The 22,007-nt window shown below is 38.7% G+C and overlaps 1 protein-coding gene across 7 annotated transcripts in view; it reads right to left on the bottom strand.

Annotated features, from left to right (window-relative positions):
- WNK3 (WNK lysine deficient protein kinase 3) overlaps positions 1-20,831 on the bottom strand; it is a 169,150-nt gene extending 148,319 nt beyond the window's left edge. For 2 of the 7 annotated variants that reach the window (XM_023633604.2, XM_070257336.1), the window contains exon 1: positions 20,649-20,831. The gene's annotated coding sequence lies outside the window, so the exon portion shown is untranslated. Of the gene's footprint in view, positions 1-9,364; positions 9,522-19,796; positions 20,591-20,648 lie in introns of those variants that run through there. The other 5 variants (XM_023633601.2, XM_023633605.2, XM_023633602.2 and 2 more) reach the window with 3 other exon arrangements.
- Positions 20,832-22,007: the final 1,176 nt, after the last annotated feature.

Below are 22,007 nucleotides of genomic sequence, written 5' to 3'. Positions count from 1 at the left end.
AATATATAGAATATATAAGGAAAAAAATTTTTCAAAAGAATAGTCAAACCACCAATAAGAAAATCCTTCCCTTCTCATGACAAACATGCATCACAAAGTTAAGCCTGTATACCTGTTTATTATACTATGTGCCTTACAAGGCACAATTTGTCATGTCAAACCAAAAAGAAACAGAAATATCAAATTTGAAAAACTAAAGAAAAACAACCCTGAACTAAAACAAACAAAATGGGGAGAAATACTCCAAACTGTTATACACATTCAACACAATTCCTATCAAAATCCCAGCTGCTTTCTTTACAGATATTAACAAGCTGATCCTAAAATTCATATAGAACTTCAAAGGGCTGAGAATAGCCAAAGCCAAAACAATCTTGAAAAAGTACAAAGTTGGAGGATTCACCCTTCCCAATTTTCAAATCTACTACAAAGCTTCAGTATTAAGACAATGTGGTACTGGCATAAGGATAGATGTATAGATAGGCAGAATAAAAGTAGAGTCCAGAAATAAACCCACATATTTATAATTGATAGATTTTCAACAAGGATGCCAAGACAATTCAATGGGGAAAGAGCAGCCTTTTCAACAAATGGTGCTGGGAAAACTGGATATCCACATGCAAAAGAATGAGGTCGGACACTCTAAGTAGGGTTTCCTGGAAAAAATGCCTGAAGTGAGTCTCAAAGAAAGAAAATTAGCTGATCCAAGCAAAGGGAAGATCACAAGCAAAGTCATGAAACAGCACAAAGTAAGTGTATGAGTGGTACCACGAACAGTTTACTTGCAGGCACATTAGAAGCAGGCAGATGAGGACAGAGAGGCAGATAGTCACCAAAGATTTCTATGTCATACAATGTAAAACAAGGAGACCAGTTAGAGAGCTACTGCAATAAACCATGAAATAGATGCTGAGGTTTGAATGAGAATAGTGGCAAGAGAGATAGATTCAAGATACATTAAAGAAGTACTAAATGCAAGATTTACTGCCTGAATATGTCTGTAAGGGAAAAGGAAGAGTCTATGATAACTTCCAGAAATTTGCCTATCAGATAACACTACTAGGACATAGCTGTACTAACACCAGAGGTAAGAACTAAAACAAGAACTCATGAAGTGCTCTATAAGGTTACACTGCCAAATCAATATACTTCAAAAGTCACTTAATAATATTAGTATTGCCTGCAAGTAAGAAAAGGCAACCAACAATGCCTCACTTAAGTGGAGGATTTTTCTTTAACTTTTTATTTTAACATAATTTTGGACTTGGGAAAAAACCTGCAAGGATATACAAAGAATCCAGTATATGGTGCACTCACATTCCCCAAATGTTAACATTTTAGGTGAGATATTCTTAAGAAAGAATAATATTATTCATTTCACTTGACTGAAGGTCACTTTGAAGGTCACTTGAAGAAACCTGAAGAGCAGAGATCCATAAGACAAAAGGACTTCTAAGCAGACACAAATAGGTAAAATCAGAGAATTAGTGCAGAACCTCCTTTAAAAAATGAAATCTTACTCAGAACCCTAAAATGAAAACAGAAGGGCAAGTAGTACTGCTCTGGTATAATAATTCTAACATGTTTGGTCACCTAGTTTCCCAAACTACAAGATAAGAAGCAACAAATAGGAGAGATGGAGAAAGGAGTGTTCCCTCAGTCTTTTAAAAACCAACCGTAAGACAAAAAATGTCACTAAAGACAAAGAGGGACATTTTATAAGAAAAGATTCATTAGGACAATATAACAATTATAAACATATACATATCTAACAACAGAGCCCCAAAATACATTAAACAAAAACTGAAGAGAAAGAAACAATTCAATAACAACAGTAGAAAACAACTAAACAGAAAACCAGCAAGAATCTAGAAAACTGGGCCATACTATCCACCAACTTGACCTAACTGCCATCTATAGAACACACCACCCAACAAGAGCAAAATATACACTCTTTTCAAGCACACATAGAAAAATCTCCAGAACAGATCATATACCATGCAATAAAATAAATATCAATAAATTTAAAAGGATTGATATCAAACAATACCTCCTACCACAAAAGAATTACATTGGAAATGAACAATAAGGACAGATATATAGATCATTGAAATAGAATTGAGAGTCTAGAAGTAAACTTTACCATTTATTGTCAATTGATTTTCAACAAAGAGCCCAAGACTATTCAATGGGGAAAAACAGTCTTTCAACAAAAGGTTCTTGGACAACTGGATATGCACATACAAAAGAATGAAGTTGGACCTCTACCTCACACCATATGAGAAATGAATTCAAAGCAGATCATAGACCTAAATGTAAGAGCTAACAATATAAAACTCTTGGAAGAGAACACTTCAATAAACCTTAGTGACTCGGGTTTAAGCAATGATTTCCCAGATACAACAACAAAAATACAAGTGATAAAAGAGAAAATTGAGAAGTTGGACCTCAACAAAATTTAAAACTTTTGTGCTTAAGGATGCCATCAAGAAAGTGAAAAGCAAAAAGGCTGGAGAAAATATGTGCAAATCATCTATCTAATAAGGGACTAGTATTCAGGATATATAAAGAATTCTTACAATTCAATAATGAAAAGATAAACAATCCAATGGGCTAAAGATCTAAATAGACATTTCTCGAAAGAAGGTATAGAAATGACCAATAAACACATGAAAATATTTTCCATATTGTTACTCATTAGGAAAATGCAAATCAAAACCACAATGAAACACTACTTCATACCAATGAGGACGGCCACAATAAAAAAGACAGACAGTAATGGGGCCAGCCTGGTGGCACAGTGATTAAATTCGCATGTTCCACTTCGGTGGCTTGGGGTTTGCCAGTTCAGATACCAGGTGTGAAGATGGCACCACTTGGCAATCCATGCTGTGGCAGGCGTCCCACATATAAAGTAAAGGAAAATGGGCATGGATGTTAGCTCAGGGCCAGTCTTCCTCAGCAAAAAAGAGGAGGATTGGTGGCAGATATTAGCTCAGGGCTAATCTGCCTCAAAAAAAAGACAGTAACAAGTGTCGGTAAGGATGTGGAGAAAATGGACCCCTCATAACATTCCCTTGTAAAATGGCGCAGCTGGTTTGGAACATAGTCTGGCAGTTCCTCAACAAGTTAAACATAGACTTACCATATGACACCACTACCCAAGAGATATGAAAACATATGTCTGCAGAAAATCTTGTACACAAGTGTTCATAGCAGCGTTATTCACAATAGTCAAAAGATGGAAACAATCCAAATGACTATCAACTGACGAATAAACAAAATGTGAGATACCCACTCAATGGAATATTATTTGGCAATAAAAAGCAATGACGTGTTGATATACCCCACAACTAGGATGAACGTTGAAAACATTATGATAAGTGAAAGAAGCCAGAGGAAAAGACCATATCCAGTATGGTTCCATTTATATGAAATGTCTAGAATATGCAAATCTATAGAGACAGAAAATAGACTAGTTGTTGCCTGGGGCTAGGGCATAGGAACAGGACTTACTGCAAACTGTCATAAGGGATCTTTTACAAGTGACGGAAATGTTCTAACATTAGAATGTATCAAGTTTATATAACTACACATTTACTAGAAATCATTGACATTTATACTGGTGAATTTTATGGTACATAAATTATAGCTCAATAAAATATGATGTCCCTCTTTAAGAATAGTTTTTTTTTTTTTAAGATTTCATTTTTCCTTTTTCTCCCCAAAGCCACCTGGTACATAGTTATGTATTTTTAGTTGTGGGTCCTTCTAGTTGTGGCATGTGGGATACCACCTCAGCATGGCTTGATGAGCGGTGCCGCATCCACACCCAGGATTCAAACCGGTGAAACCCTGGGCCACCAAAGCGGAGCACGTGAACTTAAGCACTTGGCCATGGGGCCAGCCCCTAAGAATCTTAAAATAAAATGTTTTCACTAAAATAAAAGCCATCATAACATCAAATATGCCTTTTTAAAACTATACTCTCTACCTCCCCTACCCCCATTCTGTCCACTCTCCTTATCTTCAGCCTGGTCTCCTAGGTTGAGAATCAGTCTTCTGAAAGGAAAAGATCTGACAAAAATAAAATGTAATAACTAGCAGCCGAAGAGTAAACAACAAATAAGAAAAATAAATTTTAAGAAATAAGCCAAGGATCACTGACGTCAGCAACATGATGGAATGAACTTGCCTGGGACTCTCTCCCCTCCAACATACAAACAAACATACATACATCCATACAAACAACATACATACATACAACAACATATATACAAACAAAAAGGGGCATCCAAACTCCAACAGAGGACACCCTAACATAATACAAAAACATCAGAGACACGCAGCCACATGATGGAGTACAGAGAGGCTGAAGCCCCCCTCAGAGGAGCTGGAACGGGGTAAGAGACAACTTCGCTCCCTCCCCTAAAGACTGCGATCACTGCCGCAGGAGGATCTGTGAGGGAAGGAGTCGGGAAGGGGACGTTTGTGCTTGTGTGCAGGATCACCAAGGACACCCTAGGGCCCGTGAAGACTAGAGAGAAGCCCCTCTAATGGGGCAAAAGCTTTCACGGGGGATAACCTCCTCAAGCCAAGATCCCAGGAGACCAGATAGCGAGAGCGAATCAAGAAAGCCCGGAGTGCCCACAGAAGAAAGTGCCCCTCCCCCTACCAGTCCTGTGCCATGCTGCTCCACTGCCTGGGATATTGAGTGAAAGTGGAGGGCTCAGAATACGTGGCTCTCAACCCCCACCCAGTGGCGATAGGTAGTAACTGCAACCAAATAATATCAGAATGAGAAAGGGCTGACTTTCCAACATCAGACACTACATCAAATCTCCAGACCAGAGAGAAAACGACAAGCACCCAGAACTCAGTCCTGAGTACAGAGAAATATGTAAGCTAAATGACAATGAATTCAAAATAGCTATCATCAAAAAACTCAACAAGGTAAAAGAGAATGTAGAGAAACAATTCAACGAGTTCAGGAGCTACTTCACAAAAGACATTGAAACTATAAAGAAGATTCAATCAGAAATACTAGAGATGACACAAGGGAAGAGATAAAATAATACAGATTCCCTGAATGCTTGAGTGCACATCACAGAGGAGCGTATCAGCATAATCGAAAATAGACATGTTGAAATGCTCCAGACAGAGAAGAGAGAACTAACACTAAAAAGAAATGAAGAAAGTCTCGAAGAAATATCTAACTCAATGAGGAAATGCAACATAAGAATTATAGGTATTCAAGAAGGAGGAGAGAAGGAGAATGGAGCAGAAAGCGTGTTCAAAGAAATAATAGCAGAGAACTTCCCAAATCAAGGGAAAGAGGGAAATCTGTGTGGAAGAAACTTCCAGATCTTCTAGATTTGACAATGTAAAAAGACCTACTGCAAGGCATAAAGTAGTAAAACTGGCAAAAATGAATGACAAAGAATACTAAGGGCAGCAAGGCAAAAGAAACTAACATACAAAAGAATTCTTATCAGGCTTTCAGCAGATTCCTCTGCAAAAACCGTCCAAGCTCGGAGAGCACGAAATGACATATTGAAATCTTTAAAAGACAAGAATCTGGGGGCCAGCCTGGTAGTGCAGCACTTAAATGTGCACATTCTGCTTCCATGGCAGGGGGTTCACCAGTTCGGATCCTGGGTGCAGAAATGGCACTGCTTGGCAAGCCATGCCATGGCAGGCATCCCACATATAAAGTAGAGGAAAATGGGCACAGATGTTAGCTCAGGGCCAGTCTTCCTCAGCAAAAAAAGAGGAGGATAGGCAGCAGATGTTAGCTCAGGACTAATCTCCCAGAAAAAAAAAGACAAAAATCTTCAGCCAAGAACAAACTATCCAGCAAAAATATCCTTCAGATATGTGGGAGAAATTAAATCTTTCCCAGACAAACAAAAGCTAAGGGACTTTGTAGCCAAGAGACGCTCCCTACAAGAAATCCTCAAGAAGGCCCTCATACCCGAAAAAAGAAAAAAAGGGAAAAAGGGGTCATGAACACAGAGTAAGGAGATAAATAGGTAGACAGAATCAGAAAAGGATAGCAAATATTCAACTACAGAGTTAGGCTAAAGTGAAGGAAAACACCAAAAACAAAGACGACCTTGTTATTTTAACCACAAACTCACAACACAAGTTGGAATAAGATATGAGAAAAACACCTTAGGAGGGGAGAAGGAAAGGGACTAAATCGGTTTAGTCTAAGGAAATAAGAGGCCACCAGAAAATGGACTGTCTTATACACGAGATTCTGAATACAAACCTCAGGGTAACCACTAAACAAAAAAGCAGAACAGAGACACAGATAATAAATAATGAAAAACCAAAGAAAAGCATCAAACAAAACTACATAATTCAAGGGCTAGACCAAAACACACAGGATGAGAAATAAAGGAAATGCAGGGAAACTGGAAAACGAGTGATAAAATGACAGCATTGAGCCCCCATACAGCAATAATCACACTAAACGTAAATGGATTGAATTCTCCAATAAAAAGATGCAAAGTGGTGAGATAGATTAAAGAACAAGACCCAACAATTTGCTGCCTCCAGGAAACACATTTCAGCTCAAAAGACAAATGCAGGCTCAGAGTGAAGGGGGGGGACTCAAGAATACAATTCCATTTGCAATCGCAACTAAAAGAATAAAGTACCTAGGAATAAATTTAACCAAGGAGGTGAAGGACTTATACAATGAAAACTATGAGACATTACTGAAAGAAACTGATAATGACAAAAGAGATGGAAAGAGATTCCTTGCTTATGGATTGGAAGAATAAACATAGCTAAAACCTCCATAACACCCAAAGCAATCTAAAGACTCAACGCAATCCCAATCAGAATCCCAATGACATTCTTCACAGAAATAGAGCAAAGAATCCTAAAATTCACATGGGACAACCAAAGACCCCAAATTGCTAAGGCAATCCTGAGAAAAAAGAACAAAGCTGGAGGTATCACAATCCCTGACTTCAAAGTGTACTACAAAGCCATAGTGATCAAAATGGCATGGTACTGATACAAAAACAGACACACAGATCAATGGAACAGAACTGAAAGCCCACAAATAAAACCCCACATCTACGGACAGCTAATCTTCGACAAAGGTGCCAAGAACATACAATAGAGAAAAGACAGTCTCTTCAATAAATGGTGTTGGGAAAACTGGACAGCCACATGCAAAAGAATGAAGGTAGACCACTATTTCATGCCATACACAAAAATAAACTCAAAATGTATCAAAGACTTGAAGATATGTCCTGACACTATAAAACTCCTGGGAGATAATATCAGTAGTACACTCTTTGACATCGAACTAAAAAGGATCTTTTCAAATACCATGTCTTCTCAGACAAGGGAAATAAAAGAAAAAATAAACAAGTGGGAATTCATCAGACTAAAGAGCTTCTGCAAGGCAAAAGAAACTAGAATCAAAACAAAGAGATAACCCAGCAATTGGGAGAAAATATTTGCAAGTCATATATCTGACCGGATGTTAATCTCCGTAATATATAAGGAACTCGTACAACTGAAGGATAAAAAACAAACAACCCAACCAAAAAATGGGTAGAGGATATGAACAGACATTTTTCCAAAGAAGATATACAGATGGCCAATAAACACATGAAAAGATGTTCAACATCACTAATCATTAGGGAAATGCAAATCAAATCTACACTAAGATACCACCTTACACCTGTTAAATTGGCTATAATTACTAAGACTAAAAATAACAAATGTCGGAGAGGGTGTGGAGAAAAGGGAACCCTCATACACTGCTGGTGGAAATGCAAACTGGTGTGGCCACTGTGGAAAACAGTATGGAGATTCCTCAAAAAACTAAAAATAGACCTTCCATATGACCTAGCTATCCCACTACTGGGTATCTACCCAAACAATTTGAAATCAACAATCCAAAGTAACTTCTGCACCCCTATGTTCATTGCAGCACTATTGACAATAGCCAAGACATGGAAACAATCCAAGTGCCCATCGACTGATAATTGGATAAAGAAGATGTGGTATATATATATGCAATGGCATACTACTCAGCCATAAAAAGGACAAATTCATCCCATTTGCAATAACATGGAAAGACCTGGAGGGAATTATGCTAAGCAAAATAAGCCAGTCTGAGAAAGACAAATACCAGATGATTTCACTCATATGTAGAATATAAACAAACACATGGACAAAGAAAACAGTTCAGTGGTTACCAGGGGAAGGTGGGTGGAGGGTGGGCACAGTGGGTGAAGGTGAGCACTTATGTGGTGACAGTCAAGAAATAATGTACAACTGAAATTTCACATTGATTTAAACTATTATGAACTAAATTAAAAAAAAATAAGCCAAGACCTTCACTAAGCCTTTTCCGGGGCCTTTTCATCGTAGATCCAATAGCTTCTTGACCATAAAACAGAGTTTCAGAACACAGGCTTTAGAGTAGTATAAACCTGGAATCAAATCTTGGTTCTGCCTCTCACTCCTCAGAGATTTGGGGCAAATTACTTAACCTCATTCATTCTTAATTTCATTTGTGAAATCTCACAGGATTGATATGAAAATTATCATATAAACTACTTAGCATGGTGCTTGGCACAATATAATAATCAATAAATGGAAGCTTTTTTTTCTACCTCTTAATAACCCATAGGAGCAGCACTATATTAAAGCACCATATTAAAGCATCAAAAATACTCAAGAAAACATTAAATGATTTTCAGGAGACTCTATTTAGTAAGGCCAAAATGTATATAATATACTCTTTTAAAGCTTTCCAGTAATAAACCATGTTGGTATAGCTAAAGGAGTATGCTTCAGTAACCAGGATCTCTCTTCTACATTCAGCAATGCAAAAACACAGCTCAGTGAAATAGGCCACAAAAATCAAGCCTTAAACCTGAAGTTTCTTTCTGAGTTCAACAGCTATATATCATAACCTGTGTGTGACCATTTTTTTTCCTTCATAAAATGGTAACACAGCAATCTAAGCCCTAAGAATATGTATAAATACAACTGCAAAACCACTCCTAGAGAGACTGAAATAATAGGAAAAATCTCACAAATCTGCACCCTATATCTACTCTTTCAACATGTTTGATATATAAGCTTGGAGCAGTTGAGTTAAAAGTTCAAAATAATTTTTCCCCTGTAACTTTTTGTGGTTCTATCCATGGGAAACCCAGCACACAATCAGTACTTTGTCAATCAATGACTCAAGAATTTCTTCAAATTTGGGAACCAGCAATTGAAAGAATGCATATTTAAATAATCAAAATTACACAGTAAATTTTCCGTTAGCAATTCTCTCTCTCACACACACATATGCATATTCATGAGAATAAACATTTACCAAGTGCCAAGTACTGTGTCAGCGTCTGGGGATAAAAGAAAAGTCAGTTCTTGTCCTCAAGGAGCCTACAGTTTATCAAAGTTTAAGACATACTACTGTTGACTTCTGGTTCAAGAAGGTGAAGTGAATCCCTCTCTCTCTTGTATTTTTCAAGACCCTGGAAAAGCGATAGGAAAAGAACATAAACGTATACATCACAAGTCAAGGACATGAATGGAAAATGGCATAGCAAATACAAGATTTCAACAATTTCTGACAGAGAGAAGACAGGAAAGAACTGACTGAAAACATAAATCAAAGGATGCTCCAATCTAAAGTATATAATAGAAAGGGTTCCAACCTAGGAGGGAGCAGACTTGCGGGGCAAAACTCCAGAGGGACTCCACATGCAAAGACTGATCCCAAAAAGAGCCAGAGTGAGAAAAAAGCTGAAAACAGGGATTAACTGAAGGTCTGAATTATGATACAGTTGATGAACTCTCCCCCTGAAAGAAAGAAATCCCTGCCTGCAGAATACCAAATTCAACAAACTGGGAAGAATAAGGGTGCCCCAAAGCAAAGGCCTCTGCCCTCTGGCATTTGGGCCGTCCAAGTGTAACAGCCAGCTTCCTACCTAGTTACCCCAAAATAAAGCCTACCAGTTGTAGGCTGTGTACTCTACCGAGGTACACAGAACTCCCAGTTAGCCCTTCTACTAGGTCATTCTTAAATACGAACAGAATCAGGAGACAGCCATTTGACGAAAATCTTTAACACAGAAGAGAAAGATCAAGAAAAAGAAAACAATGTCCTTGGAGCAGCTGAAACAATTCAAGAAACCATTATTAATTTAGTTTTTAAAAATATAATCATAAGATTCAAAAGTAAAAGATAGAGATATATAATGGACAGGTTCACTCCCAACCCTGTTTCCTATCCATTCAGTTCCCACCACTCCCCCAACCACTCATTAGATTCTTGTGCAGCCCTCTGGAGTTTCTTTGGGTAAATAAGCAACATAAATATACGTTCTCCCTCTCCCTCCCTTTCTACACAAAAAGAAGCATAGTATATACCAAGCTTGCTTTAATAGTCATAATAACTTAAGAAATTTTTTTCCCTGTCAGTACACAGAGGTTCCTCATTCTTATTTTTTAATATCTATATAGTATTCAATTATTTGCTATGACAGATAACACTGAATATTTCATTTTGCATATGTGTGTGTGTATACACATACATGTAAATTCCGTGAAATGGGACAGCTGGATCAAAGGAAATCTGCATATTTAACTTTTATTGAAGTACACTAATATAGCCAGAAGAGTACACATAATACATCTGCATCTTTATATAAAGCTGCCAAACTGCCATCCATGGTCATTGTACCAATTTAAACTCCCACCTGCAATGTGCGAGAGTGTCTTTTACCCCACAGCCTTGACAAGAAAAAAGGTGTTATCAAACGTTTTGATTTTTAACACTCTGATAGGTTTAAAAAAGGAAACTGTGTGGTTTCAATTAGCATTTATCTTATGAGTGAGGTTAAGTATCTTTCACATAAACAATAATTAAAGTTAGGAATAAGCCAAGAATTTCTATTATCACTGTTACCACTTAAGGAAATAAGACTTACAAATATTGGAAAGTAGGAAACAAAACTCAGAACTTGCAGACTATACGATTATCTATCTAGAAAATCCAAGGAAATCAACTAAAAAACTATAATAGGAACTAATAAAAAAGTTCAGCAGAAAGGCCAAAGACAAAATCAACAAATAGAAATCAACGATTCTGCTATACATCAGCAATAACCAATTAGAAAATGTAATTAAAAAACAACTATCCTAAGGTGAGGGCTCTGGGGTAAGGTGGCGCCAGGAGGGGGTCAGAAGGGATGGCTGCCCCAGAAGGACAGGTCACTGTGATTTAAAAAAAAAAAAAACTATCCTGGTCATAATCGCAACAAAGCTATAAAATATTCAGCTAGAAATAAACTCAAGAAGAAATATGCAAGACTTATATAAAGAAAACTGTAAAATTTTAGTGAAGCACTGTACATAAAATATACCTTTCTTTGGTAGAAAGACTCATTATCAGCATCTTCACAAACTCCCCTCTCCCAGATTACTCCAAAATCAATGCAAACCCAATCTAAATCCCAAAGAGATGTTTTTGTCCCAAATTTACAAGCTGATTTTAAAAAAGCACAAGGAAAGCAAAGAAAATCTTGAGAAAGAACGAGGAGAATTTGCTTTACCAGATATTACATATAATATAGCTAGAGTAAGATAAACAATGTGGTTTCAACACAGAAATAGACAAATGGACTAAGGGAGAACAAGAATCAGTACAGAAACAGACACATGTATGTATGGGAGTATAGTGCACGGGAAAGATGGCATTTCAAATGTGTGAGGAACAGATAGCATAGTAACTAGTGTCAGAATAATTGGCTATCCATTTTGGGGGAAATTTAAAGCCCCACTTAAAACCAGAAACAAAAATAAATTCCAGGTAGATTAGAGAGCTAAATGTAAAAACCAAAACTATATAACTACTAAAAGAAAACACAGCAGAACATATTTCTAATCTGAAGAAAGGCTTTCTTAAAAAGGCAAAATGCAAGACCATTAACAAAAAAGCTAATACATTTGGCCATTTGACCATGAACAAGGTTAAAAGATAAGCAACAGACTGGGAGCAAACATTTGCAACATGTATAGCAAAGCATTAATATCTAGAATATATAAAGAACTAAAAAAATCAGTGAGAAGAAATACAAATGGCCAATACACGTATGATTGGGGATGGCTCAAACTCTTTAGGAAGCAGGGAGATGCAAATTCAAACAACTTAATATCATTTTTTGTCCAAGAGATAAGCAAAAAAATCTGTTAATATCACTTTTGAGAAGTGTACGAGAAATTCGACACTCCATGCACTGTTGGCAGATAAACTGGAATAGCCTTTGCATATGGCAAATTCCAAGTATCTAGTGCATATTTGTCACCTAGCAATTCCACTTCTTAGAATCTACTTGAAAAATATTTTTGTACGTGTAAAACTATGTATGTACAAGGATTTTTTACTGAAGCATTGTTTGAAAGAGCAAAAAAACTGAAAAGAACTTAAATATCCATCTGTAAGAGAATAATGGAATAAACAGCAGTACATCTATATTTAGTAGTAACACGCATCTGTTTAAAAAATAAGAGATGGATATATACTGACGTATAAAACTCTCCTACACATACACACTCTTAAGTGAGAAAAGCAAGTTATAGTACATGTACATTACTTCTCTATATCATTTATGTAAAAAAAACCCACAAAACTTTATATTTCTAAATGTATTCATATATGTGTAGATGCATATAAAAAAAGACTGGAAGGATATGCTCTAAACTGATCCTAGTGGTTAAAGAAGCATGTAGTACGAAATACTATGTATCCACTCAAATGAATGAAGTGAACAGACATACTGGCGTGAAAAGAGCCCTAAATCATATTCTTTGGGAAAACAGCAAGTCATAAAATACGTGTTTTTTATTTGTATATGCATATACATATGCAAGTAAATACAGAGAAAAAGGACTGTACAAGTTCACAGTCAACTCTTAACAATGGTTACCCACCAGGAGGGCAGGACATTGGGTAAAGGGGGACTTTAAGGTTTAATCTACCTCTATATTATTTTAATACTTTAAAGCAGAATTGTCCATCAACAACCTGTACAAAAGAACTAGTTAAGGATATTATAATTTCCTAAACTAACTGAAGGAAGGACAAAACAAATAAGATATGTACAACATGTATTCAAATGAATATTCTCAGTTAACACTTATTGAGTGTTTTGTGCCAAGCACTGTAAGCCCTTTCATGCATTTTCTCATGTAACCATCACAAGAATCTTGAGGTAAATAATATTTCTATTCCCATTTTACAAATGAGGAAACTAGGCTCAAAAAATTAAGTTAACTTGCCTAAGATCACACAGCAAGTAAAAACCAGGGCCAGAATTCAACCCAGACATCTGACTCCTAAGTCCACTCTTAACTACTCATAATATGGGGTAACATATGACTTGGAGCCACATGCACACACTATATACAACCCTGACTTGCACAGAAACACATACACTGCACAACCACATCACAGTCATTGTGAGTTTATAACACTAAAATGATCTTCTTCCTCACTTTCATCCTCCAGTTTTGCTTTAGCAAGGTCATTTCCTCAATTAAAGACGCCCATTTTATGTGAAAAATAATCCTGGGTCCAAATTAGAAAAGGGGTTGAAACCACCTCCATATTCTTTCATCATAAAAATTAAGCAATTCCTATTTATCAATCACCTACTCTCACATCCCTAATTAACACCTTACTCTGCCTAACCTTTTATAACAGTGATTGCCAAAGTACAGACGGCCCTCAGGCCAAACCCAACTCACCTCACTGCCTGTTTTTGTGCAGCAGATGAGCTGAGAAAGATTTTCAAATGGTTGAAAAAAAATCAAAAGAAGAATAGTATTTCATGACACATGAAAATTATTCAAAATTCATATTTCAGTGTTCATAAATAGTTTTATTGGAACATAGCCACGCTCATTCATTTACATATCGTCTATGGTTGCTACCGCAGTAGAGCTGAGTTGATGCAACAGAGACTCCTTGGCCCGCAAAATCTAAAATATTTACTACCTGATCCTTTACAGAAAAAGTTTATCAAATCTTGCTTTAGGGTTTTCAAAAGAACTTCTTCTATTTAACTCAACTACTCCTAACAACAACCCTGAGAGCTACTTGGCATTTTGAAAATTAGAAGATTTTAGAATTCTGAAAATTAGAAGGCTCAGAGAAGTTTAGCGTCTTGCCCAAGTCACAGAGCTAGTAAGTGAAGGGGAGAATTCTGGAACCCAGGTTTTCTAGCTCTAAATCCAACATACTTTCTATCATACTATCACTTTCTAAAAACCCAACCCCTCCCAATTAATCAATGAGTTTAGACATTTGCTGCTAAAATTTACCACATGAGTAGAGACATAAAAGCTTTAAGTTGGTGGGAAAACATTTCTCAATTGAGAAACTTTGACTCAAAAAATATATTAACAGAATGCATTGCATTTCATATGTAGTTGTATAATTTACAAAGTATATTTTCTCATTTAATTAGCAAAGAAACACTGCAAAATAGGTAGGGCTTTTGTTTTGTTTAGTAACAAATAAGGAAAAAGATGCCTACAGACTTTCACAAGATTATACTGAGGCAAGACCAGAACCCAGGCTGACTCCTACTCCAGTGACATTTCCACTTGGGAACACTGTCTCTTCTCACAAGGAATGTACCTGGGTTTTTTTCCCTTTGAAACAAAAAACAGTAACTCACACATTTTTAAATAGTAGGAAATCTCAGGTGTTATTTTAGAAGGGATAAATTAACAAGGTAACAAAATAACAATTAACAGAAGGGGTATAATCAGAGGTGAACTATCACCTCATAGGTCTTAGAGCTGATCAAGCAGATTTCTCATTCTTGTATTAAAACACATCTCCTAGTTTTTTAAAAACTTCAAATTAATGTCCCTATTTTAATTATGCTTAACTAGAGGCTGAGATTTACCAACCAATTCTGCTGTGCTAAATTTTAATCCTCATTTTTACAAGTAACTAAACTAAAATAATCTTACATTATTCCTAAACAAATAGGATAATAAATGGGTGATATAGCCTAAGCAAATAAAAAGTCTCCACAAGGAACTGATCGATATACATTTTGGTCAAGAAGTTGGCTCACAATCATAAACTATTTAACACATAGATATGATTGCTTTAAGGATAAATCTAATGGCAATTTCTGGTTAATTACAGACTAAATCTGCTTTTTTTTCCCCTAGTTTTAAGCAAAGATTTCACCCTATACAAACAGTTTGAAAACCAAAAAATACTCATTATTAAAAACATCACTTATGTAACTTTAGCATAATGATTGCCTAGCTTACCATATGGAAAATGCCTCATCACGAAAGTCTCAAAGAGCTCTAGAATACCCCCACATTTCAAATATAAGTCATGACCTTCAAAAATGCATTGAGAAACATTTCTCCCCCACAACTTCCCAGAGTGATTAGAAATCACCACAACATAGCTTCATTTAACTAATATACACATATAGTATTGTGTATTATGTATTTTACAGTTTTAAAAACTTCAAGTTAACCCACACGAAAAAGAACGAAGCTGGACCCTTACCTCATACCATATATAAAAATTAACTCAAAATGGATCAAAAACCTACTATTAAAGCTAAAACTATAAAACTTATAGAAGAAAATATAGAGGTAAACCTTCATGATCTTAGATTTGGTAATGATTTCTTAAATATAACACCAAAAGCACAAGCAACAAAAGGAAAAAAAGATAAATTGGACTTCATCAAATTTCAAAACATTTGCGCATCAACAGATACTACACCATAAAAAAAGTAAAAAGACAACTCACAGAGTGGAAGAAAATATTTGCAGATCATATATCTGATCAGGATCTTGTATCTAGAATATATTTTTTAAAAACTTACAACTCAACAATAAAAAGATAACCAAATTAAAAAATGGGCAAAGGACTTAAATAGACATTTCTCCAAAGAAGAAATTCAAATAGCCAATGAGCACATGAAAAGATGCTCCACATCATTTGTCATTAGAGAAATGGAAATCAAAACCACAATGAGATACCACTTCATACCCACTAGGATGGCCATAAAACCCACAACAAAACAAACAAACAAAAAAAACCCCAGAAAGTAATAAATTGTTGGTGAGGATGTGGAGAAATTCAAACCATTATACACTGCTAGTGGGAATGTAAAATGGGTGCAGCAACTGTGGAAGACACTTTGGTGGTTCCTCAGCAAGTTAAACATAGAATCACCATATGACCCAGTAATTCCACTCCTAGGTACATACTCCCCAAAACTGAAAACATGCATTCAAATAAAAACTTGTACATGAATATTCATACCAGCATTATTCACAAAAGCCAAAAGGTGGAAAGATCCCAAATGTCCATGAACTGACAAACAGATAAACAAAATGTAGTATATCCACACAATGGAATGTAATTCAGCCATAAAAAAGAATGAAGTACCGATACATGCCACAACATGAACCTAAAAAACATGCAAAGTGAAAGAAGCCAGACACAAAAGGCCATGTATTATATGATTCCGTTTATATGAAATATCCAGAATAGGCAAAGCTATAGAGACAACAGACTAGTGGTAGACAGGGGATGTGGGGAAAGCAGAATGGGAAGTGACTGCTTAATGGGTCCAGGGTTTCCTGTTGGGGTAATGAAAATAGTTTGGAACTAGATGTGCAACATCATGAAGGTACTTAATGCCACTGAATTGTATACTCCAAATGGTAAATTTTATGTTATGTGAATTCTAGCACAATAAAAAAGTTACCAGGCTAAAACACAGAAAACAATGTGACGTCATTTCTATTTTTAACAAAAGTTAATGAACAAAATAATACATCCCTGGAAGAAAGGGGCATTGAAGCCTCACTTCTGCAGTAAGTTAATCTCAACATTTTCCAAATCAAGTATCTCATGACACGCTCTACCAAAACAATTAAAAATGGCATCAAACTCTACTTTTGAAGCTTTGGGAATTTCTGAATGAATGCCTTTAAAAATGTCCCTTACAGTCATCAAATATCTCCTAAGAGTGCCATAAATTTTATGATCTCAAAGAAAAATGGAAAAGATCCACCCCTAAGAGTGTATTCTGGCTTTTAGCCAAGAGACATAATCAAGTATATCTGCAAATAGAGCTGGTCTACTTATACTAAGATGGGAGACTGAGAAAGGAAGGTTTTTTCTTACACTCAATTCCCATCCCCACAAACATAAACACAAAAATTTAGGCCCTCCATTAATTATTTTTTAAGTAAATTACCTGACTAGAAATCTGATAGTAATTTAACAGTTCTCCTTTTCTTTACTTCTGAGTATGCTGGTTCTTTGCAACCACTGGCTTTATCATTTACTGGCTAAGCGATGGACGCCTTATTGAAAAGAAATTCCTCTACTTTACAGAAGAAAGTTAAAGTCTGAGTTACAGAAACATTAACTCCTAAAATACTATAGAAAAATTATATTAACAAATGCAGACCTGTGACATGAGGATTAACATTGGTCTAGAAATCAGAACTCCAGGGTCTACCACTTACTTACTAGGGAAAGTCTTATTTTTCTGAGCTTTATTTTACTCTCAGGTATAAAAAGGAAAACAATTTCCCGCCTGCCTGCCAACAGAAGTACAGTAATAAAAATATGTACGAGGTATGATGGGACCACTAAAGAGGGGCACCTAACCGAGTGCGGTGGAGGATGCTAGGAAAAGGGGGAGCAGCAAAGGCTTTCAGGAATAGCTAATGACGGAAGTTAGTCTAAAAAAATGAGTTCAAATTCAAAAGGAGGGGGAGACAGAGCATTACAGGTTGCAGGGCGGGGGCATCAGAAGCAAAGGCACAGAGAAGAACATCACAAATCTGTTTGTTATTCTCCTTCTTTAACAGTCAAGGGCTCCTAACTCCGCAGGGTAGTCCTTCACCCCACCCTCAAAGATTCCATGCTCATCTCATTCCACTCCCCAAAGAGACCATGCTTACACTTTCCAGCCTCAATACTTGAATGTTCTTCCACTCCAGGAACATATAATTCAAAACTGGGAGACTACCTTGTCTGCCAAAGTTAGTGTAACATTTCCAGGCTCTCATGGTGCTTTTATACTTCGGCGCTACTACTTAAGACACTAAGTATTCATCTTAATACAAGAGAATATGAACATAATATTAACTTTTGTATTTAAACTCTGGGTAGCCAAAACAAGGATTACACTCTTTCCAACATCAAAGCAGAATAAAAGAAAAAGGACATGGGAATGTTCCCAAATTTGCAACATTTCCAAGATAAATGATATATGTCAGTAAAGTTTGTAAAAAGTAATCATGAAAAGTTAAAAATCCATAAACTATTAATCTTGACCTAGAACAGAATGAGACCATCACAAGACATCCTTAACAGAAGATAATTAATGTATTCGGAGAACAAAATGTCCAAGTAATCTGCTGTAATTTAAACTCACACTAAAAAGCAAGTGCCAATTTTCAAACAAGGTAAATTCAAAATGACTTTAAAAGTCATGTACAATTATTTTACCACTCAAAATCAGCTTTAGTGCATCTTAGCTATCCTTTAATGCAAAGAATCTTTCTTTTGGACTGTTGATTTTAAACAATTTTTAAACTCATCAACCCAATGGAGAGAAACTGTCTAGAAGACATTCACTGCTCTGTGTCATATAGTGAGACCTCTTCAAAAGTTCTCTTGGTATTACAACTAACTATAGACGAAAAACAGGTAACAATGCCTCCCAAAATTGGATGCAATCACTACCATACAAAAGGTTTTCATAACTTAAAGGCTATTTATTCATATAATTGCTTCAGTCAATAGTAACTCTTAAGAAGTACTAGCCATAGCACTCCCATCTGTTTTGAGGGTTCAATTTCATTTTAACAAGATCTATCAACTCCCAAGATACGGAGATACACACGTGCAGGATTTCCACCCACATCCCACTACATAAATGTTTCACCACTCTTAAACTTGTCCAAAAAAACCCTCTTTCAGAACAGTGAAGCCACCTCACCACTTTTATCCTAACCCCATCATACCATCTCCTCCCCATCCCCAACCTGTCAGTCACAGAACACACCACCCATTCCCAAATAACACCTCTCAATCTCCTCGAACCTAACCCATTTATACAACTAGCTAGCAATATCCCTCACCCCGATCCAGACGTAACGACCTTCACACACATCAAGTGAATCTCTAAACTAAATCCACTTTCCCCCACCCCATTACCCACTGAAACTCAACTTCCCATACCCGAAGCGATCTTGCCTTTCAGTAGCCTCAATCCCTCTTAAATAAGATCACTCAGTCCTTTGTCAACCGTCTCGCGGCCCCCCTCATGTATTCTCCTCACCTTCCCCGTTCCCTAGTCTTCCATCAACTCCCAAAGTTGCCACCCTCCAACAAAAACGAAAAAGAAAAGACAAAAAACGCACCTCAACCTCAAACCTGCCCTTCCTCACTTTCCCCTCTGAATTTCCCTCTCCGCCTGTTCGCTCACACCGACAGCAGCTACGATAACCCCGAAGACCCGAGCCCGGCCTCGTCCCATACCTCTTGGTGAAGGCAATCACCCTGCCTCGCTCAAGCCGCCCCCAACTAGGGCGCTTACTCCGAACAGACTCTTGGCCGCCGCTGCCTCCCTCCATTCATCCCCGGCCCATTCATCTCTCAGCCCGATCCCAGACACGCCCCCCGGCCTCCTCCCTCTCTCCCAGCACCCCTGCCGGCCCGGGACCCTCACCAGGTTTGAGGCTCTCGCGGAGGGAGACTGACTCTTTTCGCTTCTCCCTCGCCCTCTTTCAAGCCTCAACTCGCCCCTCGACGAGCCACACCATAGAACACACACATACACACACACCGCCTCCTCCTCTATCGCCTCCTCGGATGCTTCTTACTCCCCTCCTCGATGGCTCGAGCTCAGCACCGCGTTGTGTGCGCGTGCGCGCACGAGCGTCTCCCCGAGAGCCCACCGGGCCAGCTACGGCCGGTAGGTAAAGAGCGGGCGGGGTTAGGGGAGTGGGGTACGAGCCCAAGCTCGGGCTCGCCCGGGAGCTGAGCAGGCGCACGCGTACTCCAGCCAGGGAATTCAGATGGAGAGGAGAGGAGAGGGGGGCGGAGGGGGACGGAGGGGGGCGGGGAAGGGAGGGGAGAAAAAGAGAGGAGGAGGGGCAGAGAAAGCCGACGGAGCAATCCCAACTCCGAACGGCCCTTATTACTGCGAGGTGCCGAGTGGCTAGCCAACTGCAGCATGCGCACTCCTCCCCCGCCCTCTTCAACGCAGCGGGAGAGAAGGATGCGCGTCGAGGAGAAAGGCTTCTCTCCTTTCCAAAAAGAAAATCTCAGTTAGGAACCACGGGTGACGCCTCCTATGTGTTCAAAAGCTCGCTCTCTACGGCAGATTTACCCTCTCCTCTCCAAAAAAAGAATTAAAAAGTCCAAGCACACTACTTTCTACCCACCCACAGCCCACCCTCAGTTCTCCTCAAGCATCTAAATGCGGGAGCTCTCCTGAGATGTGGTACCCGCCGGCACCTCTTCGCCAGCCACCCCAAACTCCTTTTCCAACTCCCAGCTTTTCTCGCGAGACCCATACCTGCCGGCTTCGGGATTAGAAATCGAGGCACAGATTTACAAATACCGGTCTCCCGGTTACGTTGCGAGGGCAACGACCACAGCATGTCTCCCCCACCCCCCAGGACCGCAGTGCGCGCGCGCGGGGGCTGGGCGACAAGGAAAGTAGGGGTGAGAAAGGGAAGCTATGAAACGGATTTTTGACAGCATGTAACCACTAGGCCTGGGCACGTGCCCTGCGCTTCGCAGGCGGATGCGGTGTACCCTGGGAATTGTAGTTTTTCTTCCCAACTCTAGTCCTACTCCCACCCTCAGCCTTACATAGGCCTCAGGCCGGGAGGGGGATTAGCGACGCCATTTTGCCGGGAACAATGGCCCTCGGCCCTAGCGGTGGCGGGTGGGGGAGGGACTTATGTTTTAAGGGTTCGGTTAACCTCCCCTGGCCCCTCGGTGCCATAGCAACCCCTTCAGAAACCTGGCCACGCCCCCTCGCTGTTCCTCCAGGCTCCCAGACTTCGCGCATGCGGAAAGGCCACCTCCCCTTGAGGCTGGCTCTCAGCTTCTCGTACCGCCCGCCTTTCAGATTCTCTAGTTTGTAGTGACTGCTACCTCCTTCGAGCTTTCACTACATGTTAACCTCGGCACAGCGGCTTTATTTAAGACCTACTTCGTGCATGGTATCAGGCGCAGTGCAGAACTGTTTCTCTCATTCTCACATGAACAATCCTGGCTCCACAGAGGAGGAAACTGAGGCTCAGCAAGGGAAAATGGACATGACTTGCTCAACTTCACACAACTGTGTATGGAGGAGTCAGAACTTTAAGCCAGGTGTGCTCACTCCAGAGCCCATGCATTTTTCAATCCCCCAGGCTGCATCTGGTGTCACAGCCCCTGAATGAAAACTCCTAAAGGGCGGAATTTCTTTCTGAATGCCCCTCAAGCCTTAGCAGGATGCCTTGAGGGTAGGAGCCTGTGTAGAAAATGCCCAACCTCAGGGCCCTATCGCTGAGTTATACCAATCTCTCCTCTGTCCATAATTTTCTTTTTTCTTTTCCTTCTGTAGGCCTCAGAACCTCAACCTTTTACAGCTCTTAAAAAAACCGTCAATAAATTTAACTCTGAGATTTCCTAAGTCCAAATGGTGGGAGCATTGCACCCTTGTTTCTTATCTCTACACCTTTCCTCTTGAAGATTGCTTATTAATCCCAGTATTTCTAGAACATTTAAGGAAACCAGACCATGCCCTTAATAAATTTAAACCCCCATCTTCCAATTCTGACAATGAAGGGAGACTCTGAGGAAATGAAATTCAGGGCTATGAGGTCCAGCTACTCCACCTGTAGAGATCTTCCTTCCTGGGTAATTTTGGAAGAGCAAGGTG

The sequence above is a fragment of the Equus caballus genome, chromosome X (assembly GCF_041296265.1).
Source record: "Equus caballus isolate H_3958 breed thoroughbred chromosome X, TB-T2T, whole genome shotgun sequence".
In the NCBI taxonomy this organism is placed as follows: Eukaryota; Metazoa; Chordata; class Mammalia; order Perissodactyla; family Equidae; genus Equus; species Equus caballus.
This window is presented reverse-complemented; position numbering and strand designations above follow the sequence as displayed.